This window comes from Amblyraja radiata, chromosome 7 (genome assembly GCF_010909765.2).
Source record: "Amblyraja radiata isolate CabotCenter1 chromosome 7, sAmbRad1.1.pri, whole genome shotgun sequence".
NCBI lineage: Eukaryota > Metazoa > Chordata > Chondrichthyes > Rajiformes > Rajidae > Amblyraja > Amblyraja radiata.
Genome location: NC_045962.1, coordinates 73,112,278 through 73,137,952, shown reverse-complemented (window position 1 = coordinate 73,137,952; position 25,675 = coordinate 73,112,278). Strand labels below are relative to the sequence as shown.

General features: G+C 44.1%; 1 long non-coding RNA gene across 1 annotated transcript; it reads right to left on the bottom strand.

Annotated features, from left to right (window-relative positions):
* Window positions 1-14,956: 14,956 nt before the first annotated feature.
* LOC116974866 lies at window positions 14,957-24,688 on the bottom strand. The gene is made up of 3 exons (XR_004412478.1): window positions 24,522-24,688; window positions 18,887-18,997; window positions 14,957-15,198 (listed from the first exon to the last, which is right to left on the bottom strand). It is a non-coding gene; the product is annotated as an uncharacterized LOC116974866 (long non-coding RNA).
* Window positions 24,689-25,675: the final 987 nt, after the last annotated feature.

Below are 25,675 nucleotides of genomic sequence, written 5' to 3'. Positions count from 1 at the left end.
AGCACCTCCTTCAGGATCTTAAGATTCTTAAGATCAGTGAAACATGGTTGCAGGAGGGTTGTGATTGGAAACTAAATATTCCAGGATTTCGTTGCTTCAGCTGTGATAGAATTGGAGGGGCAAGAGGTGGAGGTGTTGCATTGCTTATCAGGGAAGATATTACAGCAGTGTTTTGGCAGGATAGATTAGAGGGCTCGTCTAGGGAGGCTATTTGGGTGGAACTGAGAAATGGGAAAGGGGTAGCAACACTTATAGGGGTGTATTATAGACCGCCAAATGGGGAGCGAGAATTGGAAGAGCAAATATGTAAGTTTCACTGATATTTACTGATAAGTTTCACTGATCTTAAGAATCTTAAGATTCTTTTTACATTCTTTATACTCCTCAAGCACCTCATTTACTCCATGCTGCCTATAATTATTGTAGATCTCCCTCTTTTTCCGAACCAAGTGTCCAATTTCCCTTGAAAACCATGGCTCTTTCCGATTTTTACTATTTCCTTTCAACCGAACAGGGACATAAAGATTCTGTACTCTTAAAATGTCACCTTTAAATGTACTCCATTTCTCTTCCACATCTTTCCCATAAAACAAAATGTCCCAATTTACTCCTTTTAAATCCTTTTGCATCTCCTCAAAGTTAGCCTTTCTCCAATCAAAAATCTCAACCCTAGGTCCAGTTCTGACCCTCTCCATAATTATATTGAAACTAATGGTATTGTGATCACTGGTCCCGAACTGTTCCCCAACGCATACCTCTGCCACCTGACCCGTCTCATTTCCTAACAGGAGGTCAGCACCGCCCCTTCTCTAGTAGGTACTTCTATGTATTGCTGCAAAAAACTATCCTGCACACATTTTACAAACTCCAACCCATCCAGCCCATTTACAGAATGTGTTTCCCAGTCTATGTGTGGAAAATTGAAATCTCCCACAATCACTACCTTGTGCTTACTACTAATATCTGCAATCTCCTTACATATTTGCTCTTCCAATTCTCGCTCCCCATTTGGCGGTCTATAATACACCCCTATAAGTGTTGCTACCCCTTTCCCATTTCTCAGTTCCACCCAAATAGCCTCCCTAGACGAGCCCTCTAATCTATCCTGCCAAAGCACTGCTGTAATATCTTCCCTGATAAGCAATGCAACACCTCCACCTCTTGCCCCTCCAATTCTATCACACCTGAAGCAACGAAATCCTGGAATATTTAGTTTCCAATCACAACCCTCCTGCAACCATGTTTCACTGATCGCCACAACATCATACTTCCAGGTGTCAATCCAGGCTCTAAGTTCATCCACCTTTCTTACAATGCTCCTAGCATTAAAATAAACACATTTAAGAAACCCACCCCCTCTTATTCTCTGTTTATTGTCTTTTTCTTCTCTCTCCCCTACATTTTGGGTCAGAGTGCTACCATTCTCTGCCCCCTGCCTCACACACTGACTGCTAGCTTTCCCAATTTGAGTCCCTCCCCCCAACCATACTAGTTTAAAGTCTCCCCAGTAGCCTTTGCAAATCTCCCCGCCAGGATATTGGTCCCCCTCGAGTTCAAGTGCAACCCGTCCTTTCTGTACAGGTCGCACCTTCCCCAAAAGAGGTCCCAATGATCCAGAAACTTGAATCCATAACCACTGCACCAGTCCCTCATCCACTCATTTATCCTCCACCTCGCTCCATTCCTACTCTCACTTTCGCGTGGCACAGGCAGTAATCCTGAGATTGTTACCTTTGCAGTCCTTCTCCTTAACTCTCTACCTAACTCCCTAAATTCTTCTTTCAGGACCTCTTCTCTTTTTTTACCTATGTCGTTGGTACCTATATGTACCACAACCTCAGGCTCCTCTCCCTCCCATTTCATGTAACCTGCCCTTCCTCCATAGATGCTGCCTGACCCGCTGGTTCCTCCTGCACTTTGTGTTTTCCTCATTCTTCCTTTCATTCCCACATAATTCCATGCCTCTGTCCATTTTAGTTATTGAAATCTTCTTTCAAAGGGTTGAGGGCAGCACAGTGGGGTAGTGTTGGAGTTGCTGCCTTACAATGCCAGAGACCTGGGTTCAATCCCGACTATGGGAAGACACGAAACGCTGGAGTAACTCAGCGGGCAGCTTCTCGGGGAAGAAGGAATAGGTGATGTTTCAGGTCGAGACCCTTCTTCAGACTGTGGGTGCTGTCCGTAAGGAGTTTGTACATGCACCTCGTGATGGGGTTTTTCTGGGTGCTATGGTTTCCTCCCACACTCCAAAGATGTATAGATTTGTAGGTTAATTGGTTCAAGTAAAAATTGTAAATTGTCCCTAGTGTGTAGGATAGTGGTAGTGATCGCAAGTCGGCACAGACTTGGTGGGCCGAAGGGCCTGCCTTCGTGCTGTATCTCTAAAATCTAAAGTCTAAAAGGTAGTCAGAAATGATAGCACCGTTGGCCATTAAACTGGAAACCCTCATAGAAGGATAATGATATCATAATCATTGGAGCAGCATTAGAGCATTCGGTTTGTCGAGTCTACTTCACTATTATCATTATCATGGGGGATCTATTTTTCCCTCTCAACCTGCCTCCTTCCCGTAACCTTTATTACTCTCACCTATCAAGAATCTATCAAGGACCTATCAATCTCCGCTTTAAAGATACCATTTGACTTGGCCTCCACTCCCATCTTGCAGCAATGAATTCCAGATTCACCACCCTCTGCCTTGAGAAACTCCTACTCATCTACATTCTAAAGGTACGTCCTTTTATTTGGAGGCTGTGCCCTCTACTCCTGGACTCTCCCACTGCTGAAGACACCCTCTCCACTCTCTCTAGGCCTATCATGAAATGGTGGGTTTCAATGAGATTCCCCCCTCTAAGAGGAACATACATGAAACCCATGCCCAACAAAGACTAAGGTTCAATTGATCATGGCCAGGGCTTTGTGTTCAGCTGTGAACCAACATTACTAGCTTTAGAGATACAGAGATACAGCATGGAAACAGGCCCTTCGACCTACCAATAGCATGCCAACCGGCGATCCCTGCACACTAACACTATCCTACGCACACTAAAGACAAATTATAATTTTACCAAGCCAATTAGCTTACAAACCTATTCGTCTTTTGACTAGGGGAGGAAACTGGAGATCCTGGAGAAAACCCACGCAGGTCACGGGGAGAATGTACAAACTCCATGCAGACAGCACCAAGGATCAGAGCTAGGTCTCTGGCACTGTAAAGCAGCAACAGCCGCTGTGTTGCCGTGCCGCCCCTAGCTGCTGACCTTGAGGAAAGTTTCCCAAGTAAACTCTGTGTGAGCAGATGCTGAAAAAATCAAAGGATAGACAAAAATGCTGGAGAAACTCAACGGGTGAGGCAGCATCGATGGAGAGAAGGAATAGGCGATGTTTCGGGTCAAGATCCTTCTTCAGACTGATGTGAGGTGGGGGGGGGGGGACGGAAATAAGAAAGGAAGAGGTGGAGACAGTAGGCTGTGGGAGAGCTGGGAAGGGGAGGGGATGGAGGGAGAAAGCAAGGACTACCTGAAATTGGAGAAGTCAATGTTCATACTGCTGGGGTGTAACCTACCCAAATTAAATATGATGTGCTGCTCCTCCAATTTGCGGTGGGACTCACTCTGGCCATGGAGGAGGCCCATGACAAAAAGGTCGGATTCGGAATGGGAGGGGGAGTTGAAGTACTGAGCCACTGGGAGATCAGGTTGGTTATTGCGAACTGAGCGGAGGTGTTGGGCGAAGCGATCGGCAAGCCTGCGCTTGGTCTCACCAATGTAGAGCAATTGACACCTGGAACGCTCCATGGTCAGAGTGAGTCCCACCGCAAATTGGAGGAGCAGCACCTCATATTTCGCTTGGGTAGTTTACACCCCAGCGGTATGAACATTGACTTCTCCAATTTCAGGTAGACCTTGCTTTCTCCCTCCTTCCCCTCCCCATCCCAGCTCTCCCACAGCCTACTGTCTCCGCCTCTTCCTTTCTGTTTCCCGCGCCCCCCCACATCAGTCTGTAGAAGGGTCTCGACCCGAAACGTCGCCTATTACTTCGCTCCATAGATGCTGCCTCACCTGTTGAGTTTCTCCAGCATTTTTGTCTTCCTTCTGTGTGAGGAGTTATCCTTTTACCAGTGCCAGCTTCTCATCAAAGGGAAACGTTAGGTTCCAGCAGTTCTGGTGATCTTCAAGTTAGCTGAGCACATACAGTAGCATCTACAACATTTACCACCATACAACTTCTATCCTGCAGCTCTCTTGACTTAGCTAGTCAGCACCTGATCAGTTGTCTGATTGATAATGCTACAGAGGGAGTTTTGTTTTAATTATTTATTTTATTTTAGAGATACAGCAGAGAAACAGGTCTTTTGGCTCACTGAGTCCACGTCGACCAGTAATCACCCGTACACTTGTTCTATCCTGCACTCTTAGGGACAATTTTATCTAACGGAAGCCAATTAACCTACAAACCTGCACGTCTTTGGAGTGTATGAGGAAACCAGAGTACCTGGAGAAAACCCACGCGGTTACAGAGAGAACATGCAAACTCTCTACAGACAGCACGCGTAGTCAGGATCGAAACCGGGTCGCTTGCGCTGCAAGGCAGCAACTCTACCGCTGTGCCACTGTGCCGACCCCTTCTCTGCTGCTGATCGGTAAAGAGAGCAATGAAGCGATTTGCTTGCAGGAGCAATGCCACTCTGACCAAATCAAAGAGGCTAAAAAGGAAGCAGGAATATTAACATTTAATGGCTGATTAGGCTGTTAAGTATTATGTTTTGTAGGCAGGAGTTCGATAGTTCACAATCTGTTTACCACTGCAACGTTCCTGCACGTGTGATCCCTTGAAGTGGGCTCTAGACTATGCACCTACTAAATATTTACCATTGCTGAAATGTCAAGGGGAATCTTAAACAAAATAAAAATGTCTGGCTCTCATCTTTAAAATTGTTCCCTCCTGGTCCTGGGCCAATGAAAAAGAGATGAATGCTCACATTATTGTATGCCTTTGATCGAGAGTTGGCTGGGGTGATGTTTCAAAGCCTTGTTTTCACTTTGACTGCTGCAAATAAGAATGCAAGAGCGTTGTTTCACTGAGAAAACATTTTTATAGCTCTTGCATTTTTTATCTTGGAATGTTCATATTGGTTAAGTACATGCAAGGACATAGGGCACTGCAGATTAATATATCTTATTTCTAGTAAATGAAGGAAAAAGACTATTTGTGCACTTATCAGATGCGCTGCGATCAACAGCTTCACTCCCCATTTGTTGAGGTAATTTCTCTCATGTTTTATTTTTTAATTCTATGGAAACGGAATTTTGCAGCAAAGAACATCTGTCCACTTAATTTTTCCACATTTCTCAACAGATTGCTAATTCCAACTATCTCTCTTGGGCTAAAAAATTGTCATGTTTCTGTAATTCTTTTCTTGTTGTACAAAGGCATCACCCTTGGCAGAAGCCGCATCCCCCATTATTTTATTGCTTTCTTTCCAAAAAGTAAGCAGATTGTAATTCCCTTCCCAACAGCCCAGAGGGGTTTGGGGTGGAGCTCCCAGACATTATGACTGAACAAGCAGAAAACACTCCCAGGAATTTTTTACTATATATCAAATTGAACAAAGTCGACATTTTCCTCCACAACACATCAGTTTGTCATGATACATTTCCATATGATTCAATGGTTAGGTCGTAATGTCCTTTTCTTGCACGTTTAGTTTAGAGATACAACGTGGAAACAGTCTCTTTGGCTCACCAAGTCGGCGCCGACTGGAGATTCCTGCACAACAACACTATCTGACACACACACACACACAAAGGACAATTTACTATTATACCAAGCCAATTAGCCTGCAAACCGGAACATCTTTGGAATGTGGGAGTAAACCGAAGATCCTGGAGAAAACCCACATAGGCCATGGGGAGAACATACAAACTCCATACAGACAGCATCCATTGCCTTGATCAACCCATGTCACTGTCTCTGCAAAGCAGCAACTCTACCACTACGCCACCATGCTGCCCTGCTTCTCATTAATGTGCCACCATTGCAATTATAGTTCTTCCCAATCACACTTTGTTAGTAACGCCTCTATTATAAGAGAGCAAGCTTTCAAACCCCAACAGCGAGTGGGATGGATATCAAGCAAACATTACTTCGCCTTGATTTTATCTCTGGCCCAGATATGGACCTCAACATTAAGTTCTCTGGCCTGCAAGGCAGATAAAATGAATTAGGGGATTACCTGTCCCATTCCTGCTTCCGTATCTGACCAATTGCTTTCTTTTTGTCAACCTGTAGGCAGCACGAGGATTTTCCATACGCCCCTCTTTAACTAGTTGCAAAGGGCTCCATTTACAATGTAAGAGCTTAATGTGCGGTTTTAACCTTCACTCTGTAAGTGGAATAAGCTGAGGGAGGTGGATTTTCTCTGATATAGTTTGTGAACTGGAAGAAGCAGGAATGCTTAGCAGAGACCCACGAGGAAATCTTCTCCCCCTCCCCCCTCCTTTTCTTCAGAAAACCTCCTCAATTGTGATTTTGTTTCCACTTCCTTCCCATTGACGGGTTGTGGTCTAAGTCCTCTTGTGCCTCATTATAGCCACACTGGTGCGTTTCCCATTTATTTTATGTCAGCTACCAAGAGATCAATTTAAAGCCTAGAGAATAGAAAGCCAGGGAAATAAATTAGAAGGGAAATTGGAAAACCAAGAAAAACACATGGAGACGTATTGGCAAGCAAAACTGAAAACTTAAAGATGTTTTAAGTAAATTAATGCTAAGAGGATAACAAAGAAAAGAATAGCGTCTGCTATAGATAAAAGACAACTGCCCAGAAATATACTGATCTAAGTTATGATCGTACAACTGCAGATGGAATTTGCTAATTTTTAGGTTGTTTTGCGTCTCAGAAATTTGAACAGCTATCTTCAAGTTGTAAGTCATGCTAATAAGATTAAAGATGAGACATGCATCAAATGATGTCATTTGCCTTAGGCTGTTGGCAGGGTCATTAATTATCTACTATGTCCTGGGACTGCTTTGAGACAACTATGTTTCACTAAAATGGAGACTCGAGCAACTGCAAATGCTGGAATCTTGCATTGAACATAGAGTTCTGGAGTAAGTCAGTGCGTCAGGCAGCCTCTCTGGAGGACATAGCTAGGGGACTGAAGAAGGATCCCGATCTAAAACATCACCTATCCATGTCCTCCAGAGATGCTGCTTGGCCCATTGTGATACTCCAACACTTTGTGTTCTACATATGTTTCATTAACATCAATCCAGCCTAAACCCCATTTAGGGAAGCTCATTACTTACCTCCCACCATTCGGGTCTCCTGCTGAAGACATCCCTTTTTCTCCCAATTGGTTCTACCTCAACCTTCTGAATCCATGACCCACCAAAAGTTATGTTTCGCCATTGATCAAGCTCCAGCTGACTAACCTCCACAATAAACAATGTCCGAACTCCCTAATTGCAAAGAAGCCCACAACTTCACCCTTAGATTCTGATCACTCCCTCATCCTCCTAAGACAGCCACCCCAGACTTTGGAATGAACCTCAGATAACCAAATGCCTCCCCACCTTTGACACAGTCAGGCCCTCAAGGTCTGAGTCCCACCCTCAAGTACACCAATTAAACCTCTGACAGCTCAGTCTTTCTGTTCACCCGATCAACTGTGCCATGCGACCATGACAATGTTCAATACTTACTAAGCATGAGGACTATTCTAAATGTGTAGGAAGGAACTGCAGATGCTGGTTTAAACCAAAGAAGGAATGGGTGACGTTTCCCATTTTTCTTCAACCCGAAATGTCACCCATTCCTTCTCTCCAGAAATGCTGCCTGTCCTGCTGAGTTACTCCAGCTTTTTGTGTCTATCTTTGGACTATTCTAAATGTATGTGTTGCATCGGTCACCACAAAATGTATGGGCAGCAAATGTATTGTAGATGGGAGAGAATACAGAAAATGATTTTAAAAAATACAGAAAAAATGATTTAAAAAAATTATTGAGTGATCTTGCATTATATAACAGTAGATAAATTGCCAGACATAAATAAGATATATCCCGGGCTATTAGGAAAAGCTATATCAGTAAAAAGCAATTTATCTTCTATCTAAGAGGCTAATTCTGAAGGACTGAAAGAATGCTAGTGTGGTACCTTGTTTAAAAAAAGGAGAAAGATGGAGATTGAGTAAATCTGGCAGGCCCAGACAATCTAATTTTGGACTAAATACTGGAAACGATTTTGAGACAAAATAAGCTATTGTTTGAATAGATGCAGATTAGTCAAAGACATGCATTTTTCAATCTGGCAAGGGAATTTTTTGAGGAGGTAATCGGCATGATGTTGCAATGTATATAGTCTCTACTGATTTTACAATGGTTGATAAGTTCCCACAAAACAAACTAGATCTGTTTTGCAAAAGCCTTGTGAACTTCGAAAAAATAACGTGGGGTCCACAAATTGCTCTGGCAAGGAGCAAAAAATAAGAGGCAATGGATATTTAGGACCGAGCAAGATTGTACAGAAAGGTTCCAGATAGCACAGTGGTCTCCTGTTGTCATTGTATAACTCAATGATTTAGACTTAAGAATGGGGGCATAATTAATTAATTTATTTTAACAGTTCAGTTTAGTTGAGTTTAGTTCGATTTAGTTTAATTCAGTTCAGTTTATTGTCACGTGTACCAGCGTACACTGAAAAAGTTTTAGTTGCGTGCTATCCAGTCATTGGAAAGATTTTATATGATTACAATCGAGCCGTCCACAGTGTACAGAAACAGGATTAAGGGAATAATATATAGTGCAAGATAAAGTCTAGAAAAGTCCAATTTAAAAGTAGTCTGAGGCTCTTCAATGAGGTAGATGGTAGGTCAGGGCCATTCTCTAACTGTTGATAGGATGGTACAATTGCCTGCTAACAGCTGAGAAGAAATTGTCCCAGAATCTGGAGGTTTGTGTTTTCACACTTCCGAAACTCTTGCCTGATGGGAGAGGGGAGAAGAGAGAATGACCGGGGTGAAACTCATCCTTGATTATGCTGGTGGCCTTGTCAAGGCAGCGTGAAGTGCAGATGGGGTCAATGGAAGGGAGATTGGTTTGTGTGATGGTCTGGGCTGTGTCTATAATCCTCTGCAATTTCTTGCTGTCTTGGATGGAGCTGTTCCCAAACCATGCTGCAATGCATCCCGATAAAATGTTTTCTATTGCGTATCTGTAGAAGTTGGGGACATGCTGAACTTCCTCAGCCTTTTCAGGAAGTAAAGGTGTTGGTGTGCTTTCTTCGCCATTGCTTTGATATGGCTCGTCCAGGACAAGTTGCTTGGAACTTGAACCTTTCAACTGGTCAGTGGCCTCCTGCTTTCATTTTATACCTCAATGAATTAGAGTTAAGAATGGAGCCAATTTTTTAGATGGTGCAAATATTAACCAAATGGTTAACAGGAGAAACAGGTGTTGGCCACAGGTGGATAATAATGGATCAGTCATGTAACCAGAAAAGTGGTAAAAGGAACAAAATATGGAGATGTATGAGGTGATGCTTCAGAGAAGAGTAAGAAAGGCAAGAATCAGCACGATAAATGGTCCAATGGTGAGATGCAAAGAATTAGGTCTTTGAAGTGTGCAGGGCTGGATTTACGTATAAACTAGACAAGCTTAAGCTTAGGGCCTCGAGATCTAGGGGGGGCCTACTCACCTCGCTGCCTCACCGGTCCCGTCGAACCTCGCCACTCCACCGCCCTCCAGCAGCCCGCAGCCGTCACCTTACCTGCCCTCAGCAGAGGCCTCAACTTTGTCCCCCTCCATCCCCACCTCAATGAGTTCCGCACCCTCTTCAATTTGGAGCTCTTCTTCCGTCGCCTCCACGGCTTGGACTTCCGAATCGGCCACTTCTTACCGGAGTCCGCGGCTCTCGAAGTCCACAGGCTGAGCTGGGTGGAGATTCACGCTTCAGGCCCTCGGCAAAGGGTTTCCAGGGCTCCGTGATATTAAAAATTAGCACAGCCCGAGGCTGGGAGCTCTGCAAACCACAGGTCCATGATGTTAAGGCAGCAGGCCCAACACTCCAGAGCTTCAAACGGCGATCCAGGTAAAGCATCGCCCGCTCCGCGGTGAATCCAATATGTATTTTAAAACCAACTGTTTAATGACAACATACAGTAGGATCTAAAAGTGTCACACTGTCACTGTCGGGTAGTCGTGGTCCTCTAGTCGTGGGGGTGGGGGATTGGGAGGGGGGACCTCACAAGTGAAATAGCTTAGGGCCTCTCTTCATTTAAATCCGGCCCTGGAAGTGTGTGTCCATTATTCCCTGAAGATAGCAGGGCAGGTAGATAGATTTCTTAAGAAGGATATCTGTCCTCATTTACTGAACAAAGAACATGAAGGAAGCAAGGGCTTGCACGATCAATATAGAAGAACCATTAGGCCACTGCTAGAGTACTGTGTTCAGTCCAGGAAGGGTGTAATAACCCTAGGGAGGATTAAGAGATTTGCAAGGATATTGGCAGAAATGGAAGGTTTTTGTTATGAAGAGAGATTGGATAAAATGATATTATTCTCTTTGGAACCAAGAAGCCTTAAGGGATAATCACATAAAAGGCTCAAAATTATGAGACTTGACAGGATAAAGTGAAAGGATTTAGTTCTTGTACCAAAGGGGCCAATAGATTGGGGCCAACGATGAATGAATAGATTAAGTGATTCTCAGGATTTTAAGGAAAAAAATCTTCATCCATTTTCTCTTCTCATATTAATAAGAATTCACACCCATCTCTCAGACCTTCTAACAGACTGAACCATTTTAATTCTCAGTACAAATTTGCCTCTCGAAAGAGGCAGTAAATCAAGACCCTGTTGCCTGTAAAACATCCAGCGTCATTATTTTGAAGTGCAGTGTAGTTATCCATTTGTGACTTGGTAAATATTTACACCACCATAGAATCGTATTGTGCAGAAATTGGCTGCTATACTTCCTACGTCACAATGATTTCTCTCTAAAAGCTCTGAGTGTTCTCATTAGCCTATGTTGGTTTGCAGAACCAAAACTTCCCATAGGAATATCTCAGAGAAGAAAGATCCAAAGAAAACATCATCTTACTTGACCAGCACCAGATGAGTGAATTAGTTTATTAATTTAGTTTAGTTTATTATTGTCATGTATTGCATGACAATAATAAGTGAAAAGCTTTTGTTTTCATGCTATCCAGCCATATAAAAGACTAAACATGAATACAATCAACCGTCCACAATGCACAGATAAAGAATAAAGGGTGCAACATTTTGTGCAAGACTAGACTAAGTGGGACCCATTGGGTCCCATGTCCACATGGGAGGGTCCCCCAATGCAATATTCCACCTCTCCACCAATTCCAATATTGCTGGCCAATGGGGGGGAGGGGGGAGGGGGGCTTTCTGGAGCACTAGTATGGGTGTTGTGGGCCGAAGGGACTGGTTTCCAGAGGGCTAGTATGGACATTGTGGGCCAAATGGATTCTTGGGCTGGCAGCTCAGTCACTCAGACCTGGTGGGCTGGCAGCTCAGTCACTCAGGCCTGGTGGGCTGGCAGCTCAGTCACTCAGGCTTGGTGGGCTGGCAGCTCAGTCACTGTGGCCTGGTGGGCTGGCAGCTCAGTCACTGAGGCCTGGTGGGCTGGCAGCTCAGTCACTCAGGCCTGGGGGCTGGCAGCTCAGAAACTGCCAGAAATTCTGCCCAAAACAGGTGAGAGACTGGGAGAGAGAAGGGGTAGAGGATGCAGAATCAATTTTAGACATTTTTCATCTTTTTCTGCAGATCACAGCAATGAAGGAGAAAGGTCTATCCTGGCCTGGATCTCACGGGTAGCAAATGAAGGGAGGGAGAAAAATACTGGGGTGAGGTTTAATACTTGCAGGGGGAATACTTACTGATGGGCCAAAGGGACTCCTGGGCTAGTACTGGCTTGAGGGGCCGAATGAGCTCTTTAAAAAAAAAATCTGAATGAAATCTCAGTGAAAGGCACTTTTCTTGACTTTTCCAGGCATGGCACGGGCCTTTGGGCCAAAATGCTCCTTCTGGGCTAATACAGGCATTTGGGGTAAAATGGACTGGTTTCTCGTCTAATGGGGGCCTCGTGGGCCGAAATTAGTAATTTCAGGCAGGCCAAACAACTCGTTTCATTTCATTTCCAATTGCATTGCAGTTTCAAGCGCACAGGGCAGGCCGAATAGCTTATTACATTTTCATTTCACTTCCATTGCCATTGCACTTTCAAGCACAAGCACTTACATTGCCATTGCACTTCCAAGCCAAACAGCTGATTGCATTTTCACTTAATTTCCATTGCCATTGCTCTTTCAAGCACAGGGCAGGCTCAAGTCAAACAGCTGATTGTGTTTTCTCTTTATTTCCATTGCCATTGCACTTCAAGCACAGGGCAGGCTCAAGCCAAACAGCTCATTGCATTTTCACTAGATTTCCATTGCCATTGCAGTTTCAAGCACAGGGCAGGCCCAAGCCAAACAGCTCATTGCATTTTCATTTCATTTCCATTGCCATTGCAGTTTCAAGCACAGGGCAGGCCAAACAACTCATTTCATTTTCATTAAGGGCTAACAAATCATTTATTCAAGTACATTGCATACTCACAGTGTTCTGTAGTTTCCCAGCTCAGACAGAGAGTCGTGACCTCTCCCTCACCATCTTGCAGATAGTCTGAGCCACGCCCACACGTCCGGGTTTTATAGTCCCTCCCCCTCCCACCGGAAGGGGCGTGGCCTTCATGGTGGTGATTGACAGGAGAGAGAATCTCAAGATTTTTTAAACACTAATAAGTCTTTTATTTTTCATCAATGGGAAAAATACTCAGGGCCTGCGCAGCGGGGGGAGGACTCTGAGTAAGATGGCCAAAAAATCACAGCCATATGTGGTAGCGTTTTTTCTAAAATCAAAGCACAGTGCAAACAGGAAGTGGTCAAGATGAGACTTTTAATTATATAGATATAACAATGAAATATAATAAATTTCAACTGAAGATAGTTCAAAGGTCTCCATTCGGGTAGATGGTAGGACCACACTCTAGAAGACCATGTAGTTGCCTGTTAACAGCTGGGTAGAAGCTGTTCCTGAATCTGGAACTATATGTTTTCACACTTCTCCAGTTCTTGCCTGATGGGACAGGGGAGAAGAGGGAGTGACCGGGGTGAGACTGGTCCTTAATTATGCTGGTGGCCTTGCTGAGTGTGTAGTGTAGGTGAAGTTAATGGAAGGGACGCTGGTTTTGTGCGATGGTCTGGGTTACGTCCACATCTCTCTGCACATCTGTAGAGGTTGGTGAGGGTTGTTAGTGCCATGCCGAACTTCGTATGTCTTCTAAGGAAGTAAAGGTGTCGGTGTGCTTTTTTTGGTCATAGTTTCAAGGTGGTTTGTCCAGGACAGATGGTGACATTTATTCCTAGGAACATTAAACTTTCGACCAGCAGCATCATAGTAGACTGGCGTGTGTGTACTGCTTTGCTTGGCTGAAGTCAATCACAATCTCCTTTGTCTTGCTGACATTTAGGTAGAGGTTGGTGCCTTGGCACCAAGTTAGATGGTTCTCAATATCCTTTCATTACTCTGAAAAATTAGAATGCTCTACCTTTGGAGAAGCAGCTAGTTCTAATGAGTAATAGTGGGCACTGGTGGCAAATTGAATACAGGAGGCATCCTGCCACCAAGCGAGATCCCTTTCCAAATCCGCCATGGAATTTACATATAAGGGCATCAGGGAACCTCAGTTGCTTCTGGTACAGAATAAATTAAATCATGCAATGACTGGCCCATCAGGGTTATTCAACAAAGGGTCCTAAGAGTGGAGAAGGGTGTGCCAAGCCCTTGTGTAACCATCTCTCTGGATAACAGGAATCTACAGTCAACACTGAAGAGCATGAACATCAATGTTGCCACACAAGAGCCCTCACAAATGATGTTGATATAGAAACTCACACATAGAAAGCCAGATGCCCATCAAGATCAGATAAACAGAGGAAACGGCTTTGTGCCAACAGTCACCTCGTACAGATTTCTCTCACACAGCAGAGGAGCAGATGAATCCCAAGCCCGTGGGAGACACAATTTCCCGTTTCAGAGCTGAAGTTAGCAACATTATTTTCAAAGATTTACCACGTTTTTCAGCAACAGTCCTGACTCATGCCTTCAAACCCTTGCTCTGTGAAATCATAGTCATGATCTGCTTATCTTAGTCTGTTCACCAAGAATGATGGAAAAAGAGAGAGAGAGAGAGAGAGAGAGAGAGAGAGAGAGAGAGAGAGAGAGAGAGAGAGAGAGAGAGAGAGAGAGAGAGAGAGATAGAGATGGATAGAGAGAGAGAGCGAGATAGGAGAGAGCTCTCTCTTCTCTCTCTCTAGCTCGATCTCTAGCTCTCTAGGCGCTCTATTACGATCTCTTCTCCCTCTATCGCTTCTTCGTCGATCTCTCTCTCTCTCGAGTCGCTCTATCGCTCTCTCTCTCTCTCTTATCTCTCGCTCTCCTCTTATCTCTCTCTCTCTCTCTCTCTCTCTCTCTCTCTCTCTCCTCTCTCTCTCTTCCTCTATCTCTCTCTCTCTCTCTCTCTCTCTTTCTCTCTCTCTCTCTCCTTCCCCCTCTCTCATCTCTCTTCTCTCTCTAGCGAGTCTCCACTCACTTAGCTTCTAGCATTTGAGCCCTGACCTTAAATGACATCATTGTGTTGGCTGATGGCCAGAACAATGTTCTTACACTCATTATATAGCCAGTGGATCATTTTACCAAAATCCATGCCGTACACATACATCCTGCCCTATTGCAAACTAACATCCAGAAGTCCCGTCCCCCCCCCAAGAAACATTTCAGTACATTTTAGGGTAACTACAACTTACATAAGTAAATCAAGTGCGAGACTTTACCAACCAAATTGCACAAAGTAAAATATGCAAAATTGTCTTTGTGTTTTGTTACAGGAAGATTTGCAATGGAGATATGTTGAGAAACAGATGGTTAAGCAACAAACTGTGCATATCCCACGTAAGAGGAATGTGTGGTTCAGTCTGTGGATAGTGGTGCCCTGGCTTTTGCAACACTGTAACCACGGGATGGGATGTTCAATGCTCCGGAATGTCTTGTTTAACTGCGGAGTCTTTTGTGCGTGAATACAAGACACTTGCACACATGTTGCAGTTATTGAATTGTGTTCCATCTGCTGGAGCAAAACCCAGGAATTCATTAAATGATGTTTGTGAAGAAAATCTCACACTGAGATTATATTTTAACCCCTGCGAGTCCTGAACTATCTTTACCTTTGATTTCAAAATCCTCCTCCAGAAACTCCTGATCGATTTAGTCTTTAAACTTTGGAGAGACAGCGCGGAAACAGGCCCTTCGTCCCACCTAGTCCACACCGACCAGCAATCACCCCATACACTAGCACTATCCTACAAACTAGGAACAATTTACAATTTTGTTTACCAAAGTCTATTTACCTACAAACCTGTATGTCATTGGAGTGGGGGAGGAAACCAGAGCACCCGGAGAAAACCCACTCAGTCACAGGGAGAATGTACAAACTCCGTACAGATAGCCCCCATAATCAGGATCGAACCCAGGTTCTGGTGCTTTAAGGCAGCATTTCTACTGCTGCGCCACTGTGCCACAACTGAAAATGCTTAGAAATTATTCTTCCCAATATAGCAGTGCTCTGGGGTTAAGTTGATAAAGTTTGTCAGTCATCTACATAGCGTAGTGATGGGATGTTAGTTTCTTACCAAATAGACCACCCGAGGCGCCGGGGAGATGGCCAGCCCTGCCGGCAGTCTGTTCGTTTTTTTAACTTTTTGTTATTTTTAGCATCTGTTAAAAGTTTGTTTTTATGTTCTTCGGTTTGTTTTATGTGGGGGGAGGGGATCGGGGAAACGTTTTTTCAAGTTCCTACCTTCCCGGAGATGTGATCAATGTTCGGATCACATTCTCCGGGCTCTGCGGCCTACCATCGCTGGAGCTGAGAGCCGCCTCGGACTGTCGTAAGCCCCACCGCGGGGCGCGGACTTAACATCGGAGCAGATCCCTTGCCTGGGATCGCTCCCACCGCGGTCTGCGGACTTACCATCAAGTGCTCTCAGTCTCGGGAGAGGCCAAGTCGGGAGCTCCAATGCCGCAGAAGGTTCGTAGGTTGCAAAACATACTTGCCAAGTAAAATCTGATTCTATTTCTGATTCTAGTTCCTTGTCACAAGGCCTGAGGAGGAAATGTTATTCATTTTTCACATAGTTAGCCACTGAGGTGGCATGTTCTGTGAGGCAAACTCGAGCAAGATCCATTCTGTACAAAGAACTTATCAGTGAAGGCCGAAGGTTGCACAGTGCTGGATTGAGGAAACAGATGAGCTCCGATGTGACTGTTGTGAGTCGGGGGACTGATCCATATTCAAGGACTCTGCAGCCAAACTAAACCAGTATGCCATCACCATTACAGGCTTCATCAGAGAATGTGTTGAGGACGGCATGCCAATGAAGTCATTTTGAATGTTCTCCAATCAGAATCCACTCCTTTTCAATCCCAATATTATCATTAAATCCGCTGACAAGGGAGGTGCCATAGTAGTCATGAAGGCTGCCCTCTACTGTGCTGAGCCCAAAAATCAGGTCTTGGACACCACTATATGCCTTCTACTCGACCATGACCCCACAGATGAACACCAGGCCACCATCTCCAAAACCTTCACCGATCTCATCACTTCCACAACCTCCAACCATATAATTCCCCAACCCCACTCAGCCCGTTTCTATGTCAAACATAAGGGTTAGCACTACACGCTACGAATCCCAGCTGTGGAGACACTGGTATCGTTGTCTCATTGTAGGACATTGATCTTTCTTTTAATCTGGATTTTTAATTCATGTATTGTGTTTTTTTTTAAATATATAATTTATGATGCTTTTATAAGTGATATACTAAGATTATATTTGTACTTTATGATATTTTTAAATATGCAATGCATTTTTATGTAGTGTTTCCCCTTGTCTGGACCTCGAGTCTGTAATAAAGTTTAGTATTATTATTATTATTATTATTATTATTATTATTATTATTATTATTATTATTATTATTATTATTATTATTATTATTATTATTATTATCATTATTATCTCCTTCCCAAAATCCACAAGCTCTGGCAGACTAATTGTTTATGCCTACACCTGCATCACCGAACTAAAAGTATTGTGTCTGAAGAAGGGTCCATTCCCTCCACAGATGCCGCCTGACACATTGGGTCCCTTTAGCACTTTGCCTATTGCTCTTTGAATAAGCTTTGTCTTTTGCTCTTTGAATGGGGGTGCAACGGTAAAGTTGCTGCCTTACAGTGTCAGAGATCCAGGTTCTATCCTGACTACGGGTGCTGTTTGTACGTTCTCCCGGTGACCGCGTGAATTTTCTCTGGGTGCTCCGGTTTCCTCCCACACTCCAAAGACGTACAGATGTGTAGGTTAATTGGCTTCTGTAAATTATAAATTGGCCCAGGAGTGTAGGATAGTGCACCCTAGGACAATTTAAGGGGTGATTGCTGGCAGGCACGGACCTGGTGGGCCGAAGGCCCAAAGTCTAAAGTAAAGCTGTCTAATTCATTCCATCTCCTTGAACTCCAGTTGTCTTTTCTTTTCAAGTTTTTATCCATTTCCATGTTGAAATGTAATGGTAATATTTCTTTATTCTAAATCTTAATAAACTGTTTCTTTCCACATAGAAAAATATTTCCTTGGCAATTAACACAAGAATTTCCAAATGAAGATTGAAAGATTTGGTTAGTTCTTCTTTCCTACTATCAGGCAATTTGCTAGAGACACGCTTTTGTGAAGAGTTCTTTCGTGTTTTTAGTTTTGGAGATACAGCTCAGAAACTGGCCCTTCGGCCCCACCGAGCCCGTACTGACCAGCGATGCCCACACATTAACACTATCCTACACACACTAGAGACAATTTGCACATACACCAAGCCAGTTAACCTGCATTAATCTGGAGTGTGGGATGAAACCAAAGATCTCGGAGAAAACCCACGCGGTCACGGGGAGAACGTACAAACTCTGTACAGACAGCACCCGTTGGTGGGATCGAACACGGGTCTCCGGCACCGTAAGGCAGCAGATCTACCGCTGCGCCACCGTGGCCACCCCGACCTTCTATGTGTTGGGTTCAGAAGGGTGGAAATTAGGACATGGAGATCGACAGTCCTTGGAGGATCTTCTGTCCATCATCAGCACCGCTGTTATAACCTAAGGTTTTAAAGAAGTTGCAAGAAATATAGAGAGGCAGCAGCAGAACAGACGGCCACTGTATGAAAGTTGCACAATGCAACAGCCGTCAGCAAAGCTCTGCATAATGTATTTTGCTGTTTGACCCCGAGTTCCACATGGTGCTACAGTAAGTTATTGCCCCGTTGTCCTGTGAGCACTGCTGTGAATTCATGATTAGAAGTAAATGTGACCCGAAGGACATGGAAATATGACTGGCCAGCTGCAAATAATTACCAAAATACCACGCTGCAATGCTTTGTGCAATCTTAGCATCTCAGATCTTCAATGTCTTGACTACCTCAAAGTGATTAGTTGATACATTAAGGACTTGGCCTCTGCCCAGTGCCCTCCAATATTAGATTGAGGCAAATCATGCAAACAATGTATTACTTCTGCACTTCACTCATGAGTAACTGCACTTTAAAAAGTAAAAGTTGAAACTAATTATTTTTATTGTGTAGGCGTCAGTTACTTCACTGAAGGAGAAGAATAATGCACCATGATATTTATCTAGCAGATAACTAATATGTTATGACTTATATTTCTGTGATTTGCAATACATGTAATTTAAATTGCTATAAAAAGCAGTTTCAAATCCATTTACCTGTGAATGACTCAACTAACACACAAAATGATCCTGTCAAATTCTTGACTCCTGTAAAAGTTGAAGGCTGACACTGTGCATTCTTTGTATGCTTTCATGCACTTCTGTTGTCTGGGGAAAGAATAAGGCAGTGAAACTAATTGACTAACACAATCAAAGAATCAGCATATCCAAGATATACCCAATGGTCTCCTGATGCGCCATGTGCTTCACTGGAAATGTTTCAATTGCACATTTCTGTCGTTGTGACGCTACCCTTGCTCCCATGTGGAATATTTATACAATCGTTGAAGAATCATGGAAATGTTATAACAAAAGGAGACAGTTCAGCACAAGGAGTGATGTCAGCCCCATGCTTTGAGTTTAGTTTAGAGATATAGTGCGGAAACAGGCCCTTCGGACCACCGAGTGGGCACCGACCAGCGATCCCCGCACATTAAAACTACCCTACACACACTAAGGACAATTTTACATTTTGTACCAAGCCAATTAACCTACAAACCTGTACGTCGTTGGAGTGTGGGAGGAAACTGAAGATCTCGGAGAAAACCCACGCGGGTCAAGGGGAGAACATACAATCTCCGTACAGCCAAACACCCCTAGTCAGGTGCAAACCTGGGTCTCTGGTGCTGTAAGGTAGTAGCCCCACTGCTACACCACCATGCCACCCTTTTCTGTAGCTTGCATTTCAAAATCCCTTTTTAAAGCTTTGAATGATTTTGCTCCACCATCCTAATTGGCAAATAATCATACTATTTTGTCAAAAAAGTCCGTTCCTCGTTTCCCCTTGCGCTATTTCTCACTTTAAATTTCTGTTTCCACGGCACTAATCCATCTGTTAATAGGTACAGCTTCGCTATTTATCACACTGAGCCCACATCATATCTTTGCACACCTCTGTTAAATCTCCTCAGCCTTCTTTGCTTTAAGGAGAACCATCTTAGCCTCTCCATCCTAACCTTGTTGCTGAAATAATTTGTCCCTGGAATCATCCTGGTATATCTTCTCTGTCCAGTCTCAGGGATCTCACTTCACTTAAAGGGTGCGCCGACCAGAAATGAATCCAACACATTTTTATTTCAGTTCATGTGTAACTTGAATGGGCAATCGTTAAATTAATTTACAGGGCTACTGAAAAAGAGCAATTTTATGGGAATTAATAGATTGCACTAAAAGGATCCAATGCTGACCCGATGGACTGAAAGGTCTCCTTTGTGGTTCAACAATTAAGGATATACAAAATGGTCTATCCTTGTGCCAATGTGCCAATTAAGTTGCACAATAATTCAGTTCTTTAATTGCTTTTAATCCATTAAGTTATAATGGAAATATGTCACAATTTCAAACCCAATTTATTTCTTATATCTTACAACACTGCAATGCAAAGGCATTTGATCATCTCCAGGTACTCTATTATCTAATCATTTCAATATGAAAACTACGTGCAGGCATCATGAAGTTAGAAATAATCTTTAGAGAGAGAAAATACCCTAACTTGAACCTTCTGCATCCATGATACCAATTGATTTTAATTTTCTCTAATAAGACCAAGAGTGTCGAGTGTAACATGCACGCACATAGAAACATAGAAAATAGGTGCAGCTGTAGGCCATTCAGCCCTTCGAACCAGTACCACCATTCAATATGATCATGGCTGATCATCCAAAATCAGTACCCCGTTCATGCTTTCTCAATATATCCCTTGATTCCATTATCCCTAAGAGCTATATCTAACTCTCTCTTGAATACGTCCAGTAAATTGGCATCCAATGCCTGTGGCAGAGAATTCCACAGATTCACAACTCTCTGGGAGAAAACATTTTTCCTCATCTCAGTCCTAAATGGCCTACCCCTTATTCTTAAACGGTGACCCCTGGTTCTGGACCCCTCAACATTGGAATTTTTTCTCCTGCATCTAGCCTATTCAATCCCTTAAGAAATGTATATGTTTCTATAAGAACACCTCTCATCCTTCTAAATTCCAGTGAATATGTGTGGTGTCTCATAATATTGTGTCTTCTAAATAGAATAATCAGATGGAAATTTGGCCACTTCATAGTTTGGAAGGACTATTGTTGAGAGAAGTAGTTAAAACTATGCCACACAATTGTGCTGCAAAAAGGATTTTGGTCATGTATGGGTGTAAATCCCTTCTTATTTGGTGGCCTTATTTCATGAAATGATCAAGTTACTAATCAACTAGAAATTTAACATATCTCTGGTTTCTTTTCTTGCCAAGCTACATAGAGCAAACCAAATGTTGCTACATGTGTTCAACCTCCCATGAGAACAGGACCTCACCAACTCTCTGAAAACACATCCCATGTGTTTCAAATTTCCTCTGCAGTCTAGTCTAAAGGCAGCAGAAATCCCATGCTTCGATCTTGGGAGAAATGAGAGAATGCCTCATGGGCTCCTTTTATTCTTCAGTCTCGTTTATTCTGTTTATCATTTCTTTGAAGTAATGTTATGAATCTGCTCCATATTGTGTTGGACAGTATTCATTGCACCGTTTAGATGAAAGTTATTAAGTGACTGCAAAGTGGTTTGGAGATGCTGAGTTCATGCTATATAAATACAAAGTCTTACAACCTTTTCTCCTTACTTATCATGTAACTTACTGTGACTATAAGAGCAGGTTAGATGCAAGGTTTCTACAGGAAGTGTCTCACCTTAACTTGCAAAGCCTTTCCATCAAGGCAAGATTGTGATGGGAAATTTACCACTTCTGTGAATGAGAGTTGTTCCAATGGCATTTAAGAAGAAATACACCATCACGGAAAAACATCCTGGCTCAATACTATCATATTCACTCCACTGATTCACTCCATCTGGAACAGGATCTTAAATCATAAACTGGTTACAGCTCATGTTGAGGCCATTTGGCCCATCATATATGTGCTGGCTCTGCACTAGAGCAATTTTTTTTCCACCATATATGTATTCAGTTCTCTGCTGAATGTCACAAAGGATCTAACCTCCACCACATCTTCGGGCAGTGCATCCCAGATTTCAATCATATACAGCATTTAAGAAAAGTATTTTTCTTAAAACATTCTTGATTATTTTTCCCTTTATTTGGTGCTTCTGACTATTGGTCCTTGACATCTCCATCAATAGGATCAGCTTGCCGTTATCCACTCTGTCCAGACCTTTCATTATTTTATGTACTTCTATCAGATGTGTTCTCAGCCTTCTTTTCTCTAAACAAAACAATCCAGGCTCTCTCATCTATCCGTGTATCAATAACCCTTCAACCCTGGAGCTATTCTTATAAATCTCATGAGTAGAAATCTGGAATCAATAATGGCAACCATCATCATAATCATAATCATAATCATACTTTATTAGTCAAGTATGTTTTGCAACATACGAGAAATTTGATTTGCCACACAGTCATACCAATAAAAAGCAAAAAAACACACAAAATACATTTTAACATGAACATCCACCACAGTGACTCCTCCACATTCCTCACTGTGATGGAAGGTGAAAAAAAAGTTCAATCTCTTCCCTTCTTTGTTCTCAAGTGGTCGGGGGCCTCGAGCCTTTCGTTGACGGGACGATCTTAGCTCCCATAGCCGGCGGTCGGGCCCTCAGCATCAGGACAATCAAGCTCTCGCATCGGGGGGATCTCAGCTCCGGGGCGATCGGACCCCGGGTCGGGGCTAGTCGAATCTCTTGCGACTTTGGAGCTTCGCGACAGTCTCTACCCGAAACTGCGAGCTCCTCAATGGTGAAATCCACAGGCTGCGGTTGGAGCGTCGACGCCAGGCAAGGGATCGCGGGCTCCGATGGGAAGTCCACGGCCCCGCGGTGGAGCTCAAAGTCAGTCTTGAGCAAGGCCGCCAGCTCAAGGGTGTTAGGCCGCAGAGTGACCGGCGATACGATCCAGAAAGCAATCGCATCTCCGGCAAGGTAAGAGACTGAAAAAAACATTTTCTCCTGACCTCCCCCCCCCCCCACCCCCACATAAAACAAATCAGAGAACATGAATACATATATTTTAAAACACAGTCATAAAAACAAAAAAGATGAAAAGCAGACAGACTGTAGGCGAGGCTGCCATTGCTGACGGCGCCACCCGACGCCACCCATACTGATTCTTTAATCCACCAGGTCCACTAACATTCTGCAGGGAGAGAAATCTGTTCATTCTTGCCTGGGGTCTGGATTGCCTGCGAGTCAGACTCAGGTCATTGTTTTTTTTTTTGTCTTCTTCATGGGAGGACTGCAGATGGAGCATGTTGGTCAGCATGGGTAAGTTGGGCTGAAGGGTCTGTTTTCATGCTCTATGACTCAAGCAGTTCCTTGGAATTGAGGATCGCTTGATTTGTCTTATCTTTATTAGCTCTTGGGGGGCTACTAATACCAGTATGGGACCACCACACTCTTCCACATAGGGGGAAGGGGCAAGCAAGTGGCTGTTTGGAAGGTGGATCATTAATTCTTTTGGCTTTAGGAGCATCTGTGAGCTCCAAAAATATGGCAGTAATGTTCTCAAAACCAACTCTTCGAGTGTCAAAGGCCAAATGTTCCCCATGAGTCACAAGTCATTGACTCTTAATCACCCGCTGAAATGATCTATTGCAAGCCATCCAGTTCAGAAGCAGTTTGAGGTGGGCAATCAATGGTAGCCCGAGCCACGATACCTTCCTACATGCAATGGATGAGAGCGAACAAAAAAACTCCCATTCTAGACTTGAGACAAAATCCAAACTGATACTTCACTGTTCCCAAGGTTAATGTGATCATTCCAAACTTTTCCGACCTTTTATTTGTCAGACAGTCCTCTTGCTGTGTGTGAGGAAATTAAATACTTAGGTCATGTCATATCTGATGACTGGACGGATGACAAAGACCTCTACCGACAGCGCTGTAAAATTTATCTTCAAGCCAACATGCTTATAAGGAAGTTTTATATGTGGTCTAATTCTGTGAAGTGTTCCCTGTTCAGAACCTACATCACACCGTTATATACTGCTCAATTGTGGTCTAATTATAAGAAAAAGAGTATGCAGAGGCTTAAAGTTGCATACAATGATGCAACGAGGTTGCTACTTCGTGTCCCTAGGTGGCATAGTGCCAGTCAATTGTTTGTGTCCACTAGAGTGCCAACCTGTGAGGCACTCTTAAAACAGCTGATGTTTAGTTTTATGTGTCGCCTGGACAAGTCAGAGAACCACATAATTGAAGCCCTAGTCAGCCCTCTGAAAAGCTGCTATAGATTCACTTCTAGGCTAAGACGGCATTGGTGCAATAGCGTATATATATTTTAGGCTAATATGCAAATTTTTAATGTATCTTTGTAATTCTTTGTACTGTTTGATGTGTTATATGGACCTCTGTCTGAAATAAAGCTTTAATAATAATAATAATAAAAATTATTGAACCTAGGTAGAGTGGATTGGAGACGATATTTCTACTGGTATTGTATGTTCTCCTTGTGACTGAATTGATTTTCTCTGGGTGCTCTGGTTTTCTCCCACATTCCAAAGGCGCTGGGTTTGTAGGTTAATTGTCCTCTGTAAATTGCCCCTAGTGTGTAGGATACGAAACTGGGACTTTTTTTTTCACGGCTGTGGCAGGCAACAGACACCTGAGCCGGCTCACGGACTCGCCAGCCGCCTGCCACCTCCACGGCGAGGATGATATTGTGCCCCACATGCACATGCAGTGTGAGAGGCCACAACCCCTGCTCGACCATCCGAAGGGGCTGCTCCCCAAGCCCCGGCCACATTCCAGCCCACACTCCCGACACCTGCGCACCCGGTACAGAGGGGGGAGGGCCAGGAGGGATGGGGGGGAATCTCCCCATCCATCTGCTCCTGTGCCCGGCCAAGACGGCCACGTGCGGTTCCAGGCAGCGGGCAGCTGACGGCCGCAAGGGGGTCGACCGCCCGCCCCGGAGAGGGAACACGCGGTGTCCACGGGGACCCCGGAGACCCTCTGCGAATGCTGGTCGCCGCAGGAGCTCGAGCGCTCCGTTGATAAAGTTGGCGATACATCAACTCGATGATCGCCTGCCTGCAAACTGTCAACATAGGCAGACCCTGATTGTGTCAATACTCGCACTCGGCCGGCAGTCTGCAGCGCAGCGCCCCGCACCTCCCCCCTCCCCCTCCCTTTCCCCCCTCTCCCCCCAATCCCCCACTTCCCCCTCTCTCCCTGCACCCCTCTGCCCTCCCTCCACCTCACCCCTCTCCCCATCTCCCCTTCACCCTCCACATCCACCTCCCTTCCCCCCTCTCCCCCTACTCTTCCCCTCTTCCCCCCTCTCTCCCCCCTCCTCTCTCTCCCCCCTCCCCCCTCCCCTAGGGCCCTCCTCCCCCTCCCTTTCTCCCCTCCCGCCCCCTCTCAACCCCCCGTGTATGTGTGGGTGGTGGTTAGTGTGTGTTGTTGACACCGCAGCCCCCCCCACCCGCAACCGTGCGTTGAGAGGACGGGTCCCCCTTGTTCTAGTATTAATTAAAAATGAATACAATGGTGTTTCATATCCTGTAAAATGATGCTAAATGCATTCCCTTGTCTGCCCTGTTAGCAACAAAAAGGGCAAATGGATTTTGCCATCGGCATGATTATACTTAAATGCATAATCTGTACAAGTTTTAGCACAGAAGCATACCAATTGTTCCATGATCTGCACTAGACAACTGTATTTGCATTCATTCACAGGGGGTGAGTATTGGAAAGGCTAAAGTTATTGTCCGTGAACTCTTTGACTTGCTCAGATCTGTAAGAGCACAGTTTAGCAAACATACTTTCTGGGTCTGATTACAGAGGGCAGGA